Consider the following 12,497-nt stretch of genomic DNA (forward strand, 5'->3'; position numbering starts at 1 on the left):
TAAAGATCTAGGTTTTTCATCTAAACCTTTAATTTCTAAGATTTACAAGTTATAATCTACCCATAGTCTATGTATTTAACTCAAAGTATGTAGAATTAACTTACCTCCAAGTTGTTAGTTGAACTCCCCTCTCAAAAGCTCTGAAATTGCCCGAAAATGGAGGAAAAATGGGCTCAAAATATCTGAGCCCCAATTTTTAACCATTCTGCCAAGCAGTGGTTTCACATCTACGGAAGGTGTACCGCACCTGCGTAAAAGCCTTGCAGGTGCAAGTTTCACTCGACTCCCCCTCTCGCATCTGTGCGCGTTGCCTCGCACCTGTGCGTTCGCAGATGCACAAAGACAATCCGCATCTGCGGTCAATTGCCCCCCTTCCCTTTCCGTTTCTGCGGACAGAACTCGCATCTGCGAGGGTCGCACCTGCGGCTGTCCACGCGCAGGTGCGAACATACCAGATGCAGAAGGCTTCAGCTCTTCTTCAAAATTCCAAAATTGGTCTGAGCCTCGTCCGGTTAACACTCAGGGCCCTGCCCGAACATACCAACAGGTTTGAAATCATAAAACAGACTCGATCGAACTCTCGGAATGTCTAAAACAACATCAAATCTAAGAATCATATCCCAAACCAAATTGATTCAACTTAGAAATTTTAAATTCTTCCAACTTACTCCGAACGCGCCGAAATATACTTATACTACTCGAAATAACATCAAATTTTGTGTGCAAGTCTTAAATCACTATACGGAGCTATTCCCAAACTCAAAATTCAAACGGACCTCGATTACTCCAAAACCTATTCCAAAACAAATTTAAAGAACTTTAAACCTTCAAATACTTAATTTTCACTATTAAACGCTAAAACGCTCCCGGGTTATCCAAAACCCGATTCGAACATACGCCTAAGTCCGAAATGATCATACAAACCTATTAGAACCGTCAAATCCCGATTCCGAGATCGTTTTCTCAAAATGTTGACCGAAGTCAAACTTGCCCTTTTAAATCCAAACTAAGGAACCAATTGTTCCGATTTCAACCCGATCACTTCTAAATTCTGATCCAACCATCCCCACAAGTCATAAATTATTAAAAGCACATTCGGGAAGTTTTATTTAGGGGAACGGGGTTCTAAAAGTCAAAATGACCGGTTGGGTCATTACATTCTCCACCTTTTAAACAAACGTTCGTACTCGAACGGGTTTAGAATTTTACCTGGAGTGCCGAATAATTGTAGATATCTACTCCGCATGTGTTTCTCAGCCTCCCAAGTTGCTTCCTCGACTGGTTGGCCCCTCTACTGGACTTTCACTATAGAAATCCCCTTGGACCTCAACTGGCGAACCTGTTTATCAACAATGGAAATTGGCTCCTCTTCATAACCCAAGCTATTATCTAGCTGAATTGTGCTGAAGTCTAACACATATGATAGGTTGGCATGATACTTCCGGAGCATAGATACATGAAAAACCGGATGAACTCCTGATAGACTGGGAGGCAAGTCAAGCTCATAAGCAACCTCCCCAACTCGTCCCAACACCTCAAATGGGCCTATAAATCTTGGGCTCAATTTCCCCTTTTTCCCAAATCTCATGATTCCCTTTATCGGCGAAACTTTCAAGAGAACTTTTTCACCTACCATAAATGATAAATCACGCGCTTTCTGATCTACGTAACTCTTCTGTCCAGACTATGCTGTACGAAGTCGCTCCTGAATTAACTTTACCTTTTCTATGGCAGCTTTCACCAAATTAGTACCATATAACGTAGACTCACGGGGCTCAAACCATCCGATGATCGAACGATATCGCCGACCATATAAAGCCTCAAATGGAGCCATCTCGATGTTGGATTGGTAACTGTTATTATAAGCAAACTCGGCCAAGGGTAAGAAATGATCCCACTGACCTCCAAAGTCAATCACACATGCCCTGGGCATATCCTCCAAAATATGAATTGTCCGCTCTGACTGCCCATCGATATGCGGATGAAAGGTTGTGTTGAGCTCTACACGGGTCCCCAATTCACTCTGTACTGCTCTCCAGAAATGTGAAGTAAACTGAGGGCCTCTATCTGATATGATAGAAATTGGCACACCATGCAACCGAAATATCTCCTGAATATATATCTGGGCCAACCTCTCTGAATATACGTAGTCACAACAGGAATAAAGTGTGCCGACTTGGTCAACCTATCAACAATGACCCAAACTGCATCAAACTTATGCAAGGTCCGTGGCAACCCAACTACAAAGTCCATAGTGATGTGTTCCCATTTCCACTCTAGTATAGTCATCTGCTAAAGTAGGCCACCTGGCCTCTGGTGCTCATATTTAACTTGTTGGCAATTTAGACACCTAGCTACATATTCAACTATGTCCTTTTTCATTCGTCGCCACCAATAATGTTGCCCCAGGTCACGATACATCTTCGTAGCACCTGGATGAATAGAATACCGAGAACTGTGTGCCTCCTCTAGGATATTTTTCCTCAGTCCATCTACATTAGGAACACATAGACGATCCTGGAGTCGCAGAACACCATCCGCTCCAATAATAACTTCGTTGGCACCAACCCGTAGTACTGTTTCTTGAAGAACCATGGATCATCATACTGGCGAGCCTTGATCTGTTCAAATAGTGAAGACTGAGCTAAAACACATGCAAAAATTTGGCTGGGCTCTGAAATATGCAGCCACACAAGTCTGTTGGCCAAAGACTGAATATCCAAAGCTAATGGCCTCTCCTCTGCTGAAATGAAAGCCAAACTACCCATACTCCTCGCCTTTCTACTCAAGGCGTCTGCAACCACATTTTCTTTGCCCGGATGATATAGGATAGTAATATCATAATCTTTCAGTAATTCCAGCCATATGCGCTGCCTCAAATTTAGGTCCCTCTTCTTGAACAAATGTTGCAAACTGCAATGATCAGTGTAAACTTCACAAGACACCCCATAAAGATAATACATCCAAATCTTAAGAGCATGAAGAATCGCAGCTAACTCCAAATCATGCACTTGATAATTCTTCTCGTGGGGCTTCAACTGACGTGAAGCATGTGCAATAACTCGCCCTTCCTGCATCAATACACAACCCAAGCCAACGCGTGAAGCGTCACAATACACTGTATACATCCCCGAACCGGAAGGCAACACTAACACTGGTGTTTTAGTCAATGCTGTCTTGAGCTTCTGAAAGCTTACATCACAATCATTGGACTATCGGAATGGAACACCCTTCTGGGTTAATTTGGTCAAAGGTGCTGCAATAGATGAAAAACCTTCCACGAACCGACGAAAATAACCTACTAAACCTAGGAAACTCCTGATCTCAGTCGCCGAAGTGGGACGATGCCAATTTTGAACTGCCTCAATTCTTTTGGGATCAACCTTAATACCCTCGCCCGATATAATATGCCCCAAAAATGCTACAGACTCTAGCCAAAACTCATATTTAGAGAACTTAGCATATAGCTTTTGTTCCCGTAGTATTTGAAGCACCACTCTCATATGTTGCTCATGCTCCTCCTTGTTGCGCGAGTAGATCAAGATGTCATCAATGAAGACAATGACAAATGAATCAATATATGGCCTGAATACCTTGTTCATCAAATCCATAAACGCTGTCGGGGCATTAGTTAACCGAAGGACATCACTAGAAATTCATAATGACCATATCTAGTCCGGAAAGCATTCTTCGGAACATCCGAATCCCGGATCTTAAACTGATGGTACCCTAACCTCAAGTCGATCTTAGAGAATACCCTAGCACCCTGCAACTGGTCAAATAGATCATCAATACGCAGCAATGGGTACTTGTTATTAATAGTGATCAATTATCGATAATCGATACACATCCGTATAGTACCATCCTTCTTCTTCCCAAATGATACTGGTGCACTGCAAGGCGATACACTCGGTCTAACGAACCCTTTGGCTAGTAACTCCCCAAGTTGTTCTTTTAATTCTTTAAATTCTTTCAGAGCCATGTGATACGGTGGGATAAATATATGCTGGGTATCTGGAGCCAAGTCAATACAAAAATAAATATCACGATCAGGTGACATGCCCGGAAGATCTGAAGGAAATACATCGGAGAACTCCCGAACTACAGGCACTGAATCAATAGTCGGAGTCTCTGCAGTAGTATCTCGAACATAGGCTAGATAAGCCAAGCAACCCTTCTCAACCATGTGTGGAGCCTTCATAAAAGAAATAACCAGATTAGATGTACTAACAGACGAACCCTTCCACTCCAACCTAGGAAATTCTGGAATAGCCAAGGTAAAAGTCTTGGCATGGCAATCTAAGATGGCATGATATGGAGATAACCAGTCCATGCCTAGGATAATTTCAAAATCGGTCATCTCAAGCAATATGAGATCTGCTCTAGTTTTATAACCACAGAATGTAATAATACAGGACTGGTAGATCTGATTCACAACAACAGAATCGCCCACAGGAGTGAACACATAAATGGGAGTACTCAAGGACTCAAGGGAAACACCTAGGAAATGAGCAAATAGAGATAACACATAGGAATATGTAGATCCTGGATCAAATAATACGGAAGCATCTTTGCCGCAAACAGAAATAATACATGTAATCAAGGCATCTGAGGCCTCTGCATATGGTTTGGCCGAAAAAGCATAGGACCGAGCTGGAGTACCAACTGGCTGGCCTCCGACTGACTGACCTCCACCTCTAGGACGACCCCTACCCACCTGTCCTTGACCTCTTGGTGGTCGGATGACTGGTGGAGCAACTGGTGCGGTAATTATAGGCTGTTGACCCTGCTGCACTGGTCTACCCCGAAGTCTAGGGCAGAATCTCCGTATGTGACTGGGATCCCCACACTCGTAACAACTCTTAGGTACAATGGGATATTGACTAAGAATCTGGCCCTGGTGACCTGAATACCCACTGGAAGAACCCTGAATAGCTGGTGGGCGATAAGAACTCTCTGGTATAGCACTGAAATAAGATCGCACTGGAGCACCCCGAGGAGGCAGTGGTGCTGGATATGGGGACCTGCTAGATTGCCCTCTCCCGAACTAACCTCTGAACTCTCCAGAACGCCTAAACCGCTTATCTCTCATAACCTGCTCTCGGTGTCACAACCAAAAATCTCACCCATCGTGATGGTGCCTATCTCAATACTAGGCAAGCCTAAAATCTTAATAAACTACAATTTTTCTTAAGTTTGAAAATATAATATTTCAATAAAATCCACAAATCTTATAATTACCGATACAACCACTCCCAAAACTTGGTGTCACTGAGTACGTGAGCATCTAATTTGAATACAAGTCTGGAAAATACGGTCTATAATAGTCTGAGACCGAATACAATAAACAACGAGATAGGGAAGAAGAGACAAGGTCTGCGAAACACGGCAACTACCTCTGAATCTCCAAAAACGTCAACTGTGCGAGAGAATCAACACCCGCTATGATCGGGAATACCTGGATCTACACACGAAGTGCAGGATGTAGTATGAGTACAACCAACTCAGTAAGTAACAATAATAAATAAAGAACTGAAGATAGTGACGAGCTACGCAGCTACAGTTCATATTCAGTAGTTCCAACAAAGAATAGACATGCTTTTAAATCTGGCAGTTTAATGTCAAATCAATTTTTATACAGTTCATGTTCATGTAATCCATATATAAAATCTTTCAAAGATTTCACAACAATAACAGATAGCAACTAGGTGCAACAGCAAATGGAAATCAAGTACAACCCCTCAGGACAAAAATCACTCATTGGGCTCCCAGCCCTCATCACTCATTGGGCTCCCAGCCCGCATCACTCACACTCAATGGGTACCCGCGCTCACTGGAAGTGTACAGACTCCGGAGGGGCTCCTATAGCCCAAGCTCTATAATCTGCACTGACAACTCACGTGCTGCACGGACAACTCATGTGCCATAATATAAATATCTGGATCCGCACGGCCAACTCACGTGATGCACGGCCAACTCACGTGCTATAGTATAATATAAGGATCCACACGACCAACTCACGTGATATAGTATAATATAAGGATCCACACGACCAACGTACGTGCTATAGTATGATATAAGGATTTGCACGGCCAACTCACGTGCTATAGTATGATATAAGGATCTGTACGGCCAACTCACGTGCTATAGTATAATATTTCACAATCAAGCCCTCGGCCTCACTCAGTCATAAAGCTCTACAGTCTCTCGGGCTCTCAACAATCATGAAATCAGCCCAAACAACAATGATATGACACATCAATAATGAATAATAGAGACTAAGACAAATTAATCAAGTAAACTGTGACTGAGTACAAAATAATAATTTTAGCAGATAATTCAACATGTACACGATCTTTGTGGGTCCCAACAATACCAACATATATCCTAAACATGGTTTCTAACATGACTTATAGCCAAATTTTCACAACACATAATTATCAACAAGTTATTCGACTTTACAGTTTTCACGGGACGGACCAAATCACAATCCCTTCGGTGCATGCCCACACGCCCATCACCTAGCATGTGCATCACCTCCAAAATAATCACATGATACAAAATTCGGGGTTTCATACCCTCAGGACCAGATTTAAAACTGTTACTTACCTCAAACCGCGTAATTCTTTATTCCGTTATGCCCTTGCCACGAGAGTTGATCTTCGAAAGACTCGTATATAGCCACAATTAATTCGATTAAGTCAATACCAATTTTTGTAATTAGTTCCATAAGGAGATACTAATTTCTTTTCCAATAAAATCCGAAATTAACTCAAAAATCGCCCGTGGGACCCATATCTTGGAACCCGACAAAAGTTACAAAATATGAACGCCCATCCAACCACGAGTCCAACCATATAAATTTCACTAAATTCTGACATCAACTCGACCCTCAAATCTTCAATTAAAATCTATGAAGATTTCTACCATTTTCAACCCAATCTTTACCCATTTGAACTTAACAATCTTTCACAACCTTATTGGTATGTATAAATAATACTCTTACACCCAAGAATCATACTATTAATCACCTATCTTTACTCCAAACCCGAAATTGAAGAATTGGGGAACGAAATTATTACCTCTTTGAAGCCCTAGCAAGATCCTTGTGAAATCTTCAAACCTTGAACAAAAATTGATGGATAAATGACTAAGTCTTCACTTTCTCTCTCTAAAATGCTCTCACTTCTCCCTAAAATATCAGATGAAACCCTTCAAAATGACCCCCAATCGTGTTTTATAAGAATATGGTTGGGTTTATAAAACCAGAAAAATTAAGCCTTGAAACACACTATGTGGTCGCATATGCGACCGCATAACGCTTCCGCTGCTCGCAAAATGGCCGCGAAATGTGGCCTCCGGAATTGGGCAAGGCTGCCTCAGTATGCGGTCATTATGTGGTCCACAGACCTGTTCTGCGGTCGCATAATGCACCGCATAATTGATCTGCAGTCACATAATTCGTCGCGAATTTTTCTACATACTTGCCCCTCTCCTGATCCACATTGCGACCATTATTCGGTCCGCTGAGTGATTCTGCGACCGCATAGTGGTCGCATAAATGACCCTTTTTCCGGAAAAATTTTTTCTTTACACATCGGTGCATTGTTCAACCCAAAAAGCCCGAGAAAAACCTTAATTTCCTTAGCAAAATTTCTCCAGGGTCATTACACATGAGTCAATATCCGGTCAACTATTTTAACTTAAGCTTCCAACATGAAAATTCATTCTTCCAAGCTAACTCTGAAATACCTTAAAACCAAAACCGACAATTCACACAAGTTATAATACCACGTAGGAAGTTATTCAAGACTTCAAATAGTTGAAAGGAGCGTAAATGCTCAAAACGACCGGTCGGGTCGTTACAATCTCCCTCACTTAAACATATGTTCGTCCTCGAACATGCCAAGAGTTGTTCTTAACCTTCAAATCTCTATTCCACCTTACCACGCACATACCCAGGGTGATCCCACGCCACCCTATTCCGTGTAAATTGTATAGGCCTGACAACACAACATAAATAAATAAAATAAAATAAAATAAAATAATCATTACTTCAACCTTAGCCAATAAACCTTGGAATTCAATTTCCAACATTCAGAATTTCTTTTCAAGATCTGAATCTCAGATTAACATGTTGTATGAGTCTGAACAAGTTGTATTGAGCCAGAACCATAACCCCAGATATAATCACTTAACATACTACACAACTCATATGCTCGCAACACCATTTTCTATCACATTAACTACTCCAAAGTAACCCGGCAATAGTATTAAACCCCATATCAAACAAAACCTCGTTCTAAAACTTCCGCACAATGTGGATAATGAATGAAACACGCAGAAATTTCAAGGCTCCTTATCAGATCAACAAGTAATGGAGCTCTCTTGCCCCAACAAGAACCATAATCACTTTCTAAGCCGAATTTCAATATTATCCTCCCGAAAATAACGTTTCAAACCTGATAGTACTCATTCTAGGTCCAATGACCTTATATTATTAAACACAACTATCCCACGGACATGCCGCATCAATATAACTCCAGCCACCACTGCGACATCCGTGTACCCAAATATGGGAGATGTCTCCAGGAAGAGAACCATATTGCAAGTTCAACAAGCACCACCACAACCACAATGTTACAACCAACTCCTCAATTTCATGAAGAGGATAACCATAGGTGCATGTACACAATTCCTCAAATACGCTGCTCATGTAATTTTTATCGTAGAGGAAGGAAAGTAATGAAATCAGATAAATTATCAAAGAAATAAAATTTTCACACACGACACGGACAACTCACGTGCTAGTAATATGAATCGCCCGGCATGGTCACAGGCCTCCAGTCCCAGCATATCATACAGGAGCAATTAAACAAGTACACTTGTATATGATAATGAAATAAGATTCTCATGCTCCTGGACTGGTATAAATAGCACGCCATAGTATAAGCATGTGCAAAGTCTGCTATCACACTCTAAATCGGCAAGTTAACGCGGAAATAGTAACTACCCCATTTATTCAGGGAATCATCTTCTTTGTAACATCAAATATAGCCCAGATAGTTCTCAACAAAGGTATGAATACGAAAAACGTTATAACTTTACACTTAGCAGCCCACTCTAGGCATATTATAGCCTAAGCATTCTTCTGAGTATGAATACTTGCTCTAATGCCCGCACATTGGCTCAAACCTCACATATATGTGCACTCATAGCGCATAGCTATCACAAATAGTTAACGCAACTAGCGCCTCCACTGAGTTAAAATAAAATACTCACATCAAACAGGTCGGAACCCAAAACAATATACTTATGAGAACTCCGGGTCTCCAAATTCATCAAACACATGAATCACCGTAACTGATCCCAACTCCAGCACTAGAATGACTAACACATATTCCATTCACGATCTTCCCATAAGGAATACTTTCATAATTCTTCCGTGCCATATAGCGATAATTTGAATATCAGCAGTCTATCAACCAGGTGAGTACTGCAATACCAATGAACATCCGTAAGTCAAAACACAATGCTCCTTTTGAAATGCGCACCCTTCTCAGGGATTACCGAGTAGTTATAACATTCATCTAATTATCTGAAATTGACCATTCTGTCCAAAATTCGTGATCTTCCTTTCAAGAATGAACTACTACCTTGTACATGTAAATCTTAATCCCGCGCCATATACCACATCTATCCTACCATCATGTGACAAGCACGAGAATCTCATTATCAACTTTGGGTAACCAGCAAATTACATACCCGGTCATTTCGTAGCGTTCATCTTGCTTCTTTCCAGGAGGAATTCATAATACACAATAGATTTCCCACACCAGTAGAAAATATCTGGTTCAAACCATGGTAGAAACATTCAAGAACACTTTGAAATCTGTTTGCACATAACCAATCTATCAAAACTGAATTCCTCTAACTCGACCAAGCCACGTGGGTTACCAAACCCAAGTATATTGCCACCAAAACATCTGTAGAGTCTCACCACATCATAATTACCCCCAAAAGAGCCGGGCATGCCATTACCATACTGGTCTCGCCTACTACCCAGTGGTCCTGTTTACTTGAGTTTCTTCTGACATATCCTCAAGTTAATACTTCTCCTTATCAGAACTCCACGATCCTTACCCAAAGCTCACTACCAAACATCCTAACATAAAATTGTTTCGCCCTAATGCCCATAAGTTCTTATATTTTTCTTAAGCACCTCCATAATACCCCAACCGTAACACTCACTCTGAAAATACCTTATGCGAATTTAAAATTGTTCCTCTTTCCTTTCTTATACTGAAATATAAAATCCATAGTCAAACAGAATTACCGCACGTCCTGATACCATCCAATGTAAACAACTGATTCTAGTGATATACAAATTCGAATTTTTTTTAATTTCCACATATACATTTTGAATCCATTAAAACCCTCTCGAGAGTCATCCACTCTACTCAAATCTAATTTACTCTGCCCCAAACGGGTCGAAATACATGTGCTCCTTTAGCACAATCAACAATCAAATAAGTAACCCTGCCTTATCACGACCAATTGAATTCATACTTCGTGTGCACTATAAATAACAATTTAATCATTCCATAATTTTCATGTTTTCATAAAGTGCAATGTAACCCATATCCAGGAATTCCTTTACTCGAGTCATCCTCGATCTCAACCTCTGCAAGTCATAACTAATCCACAAGTATGCCTCATACCAAACCTAAAATTTAGCACATAACCATGAAACCAAATTGTCAATAGCACACTCCCCCACTTAGCCTTAAGCTGCAATTATATAAATTAGAACCCGCAAGGATTTCTCCTTCTCAATTACCAAGATCTCGCACTATTAACCCGCCAAATTTCTCGAAGTCTTTTGTTAAGCTTTTCATGAACATTCTGAATCGCCAGCCACAGTCACACACTCGACCTCTTACCGGTTAGCAAGTAATATTCCTCGCAAAAGCTTCATCAACATCACGCCACCGCTAACTGCTCACAAGAAATAATCCACCTGTGGAATTCCTTACCGACATATTCCAACGACACTGCACTGGGTGCAACGACCACGTAATCAATAAATTCTCCTGAGCTCATGCTCTCCCACCATTTGTATAAGTCTGTACTTTCCTATTTGACATCAACTGAAAGTTCAACAATACCTTCTGAACTCAAGTCATATTGCGCTTGAAACGATAATCAGATCTTCGCATCCCTCTTCATTTCAAAACAAACTCCTTTCTTCCATATTCAATCTTTCTTCGTACAGTAACCATCACTCTAAATAAAGTCCGTAGGCCATATCACATTCTATCATGATTCCAAACCGTTCTACACTTTCTCAAGGCGCGTGACTACCCTACCACATAATCCATATGCTAATTTGTCACTCTTACTTCGGTTAAACCATCTCCTTTAAGCAACTTCTCAACCTCTACTTCTCCTACTTGACCTGCTAGTACTTCAACCACCGCGAAACACTTCCCGTCATGTTTTCCCTCATACTTTGCTACCCGACTGTTGCATCAAGTCAAAATATATCTCTGTCGCACTTGAACCAATAAAATGTTACCGGCTCTAATCCTCTTCGAAGATCATCCTTCTTGAGCCATCAACAATAGAAATTCCCATTCGCAACCACAATTATTACACAATTACTTACTCTTCTTGAGTCCAAACTCATTCACAAGACATGAGAATTTAATTTGTCCCACGATTTAACAATGTGAAAGAACCTTCAATACACTCACAAAGCCATTCCATTGCTCATCGAGCCTCAAATTCCACTCATAGGGACATTACCGGACATATGAGTCCAAATGTACAGGCTACAACTGAAGCTACCGAGTCTAAGCTACGGTCTACACCTGGCCTCAAGTCCTCCAGACTGGCCCATCACCAAAACACAGAATACACATCTTGAACCTCGTTCATAGAATCCCAAGCCGGCGATGCACCGCTGATACCAAACGCTCATGTGCAAATACGAAATGCGTGGAAGGAATTCAAAGAGTTATGTTTCAAGCTAAATCAATTTCGCACGATAGAATACAAGAAAGTGAAATTTTCCTAAGGGTTCTGTAGCCTCTCGAAGATAAGTACAGACGTCTCCGTACCGATCCGCAAGACTCTACTAAACTTGCTCATGACTCATGAGACCTATGTCACCTAAAGCTCTGATACTAACTTATCACGACCCAAAATCGCACCCGTCATGATGGTGCCTATCTCAATACTAGGCAAGCCGAAAATCTCAATAAACCACAATTTCTCTTAAGTTTGAAAATATAATATTTCAATAAAATCCACAAATCTTAGAATTACCAATACAACCACTCCCAAAACCTGGTGTCACTGAGTACATGAGCATCTAATCTGAATAAAAGTTTGGAAAATACGTTCTATAATAATCTGAGATCGAATACAATAAATAAGAAGATAGGGAAGAAGAGACAAGGTCTACGAAACAAGGCAGCTACCTCTGAATCTCC

The sequence above is a fragment of the Nicotiana tomentosiformis genome, chromosome 11, assembly GCF_000390325.3.
Source record: "Nicotiana tomentosiformis chromosome 11, ASM39032v3, whole genome shotgun sequence".
Classification (NCBI taxonomy): Eukaryota; Viridiplantae; Streptophyta; class Magnoliopsida; order Solanales; family Solanaceae; genus Nicotiana; species Nicotiana tomentosiformis.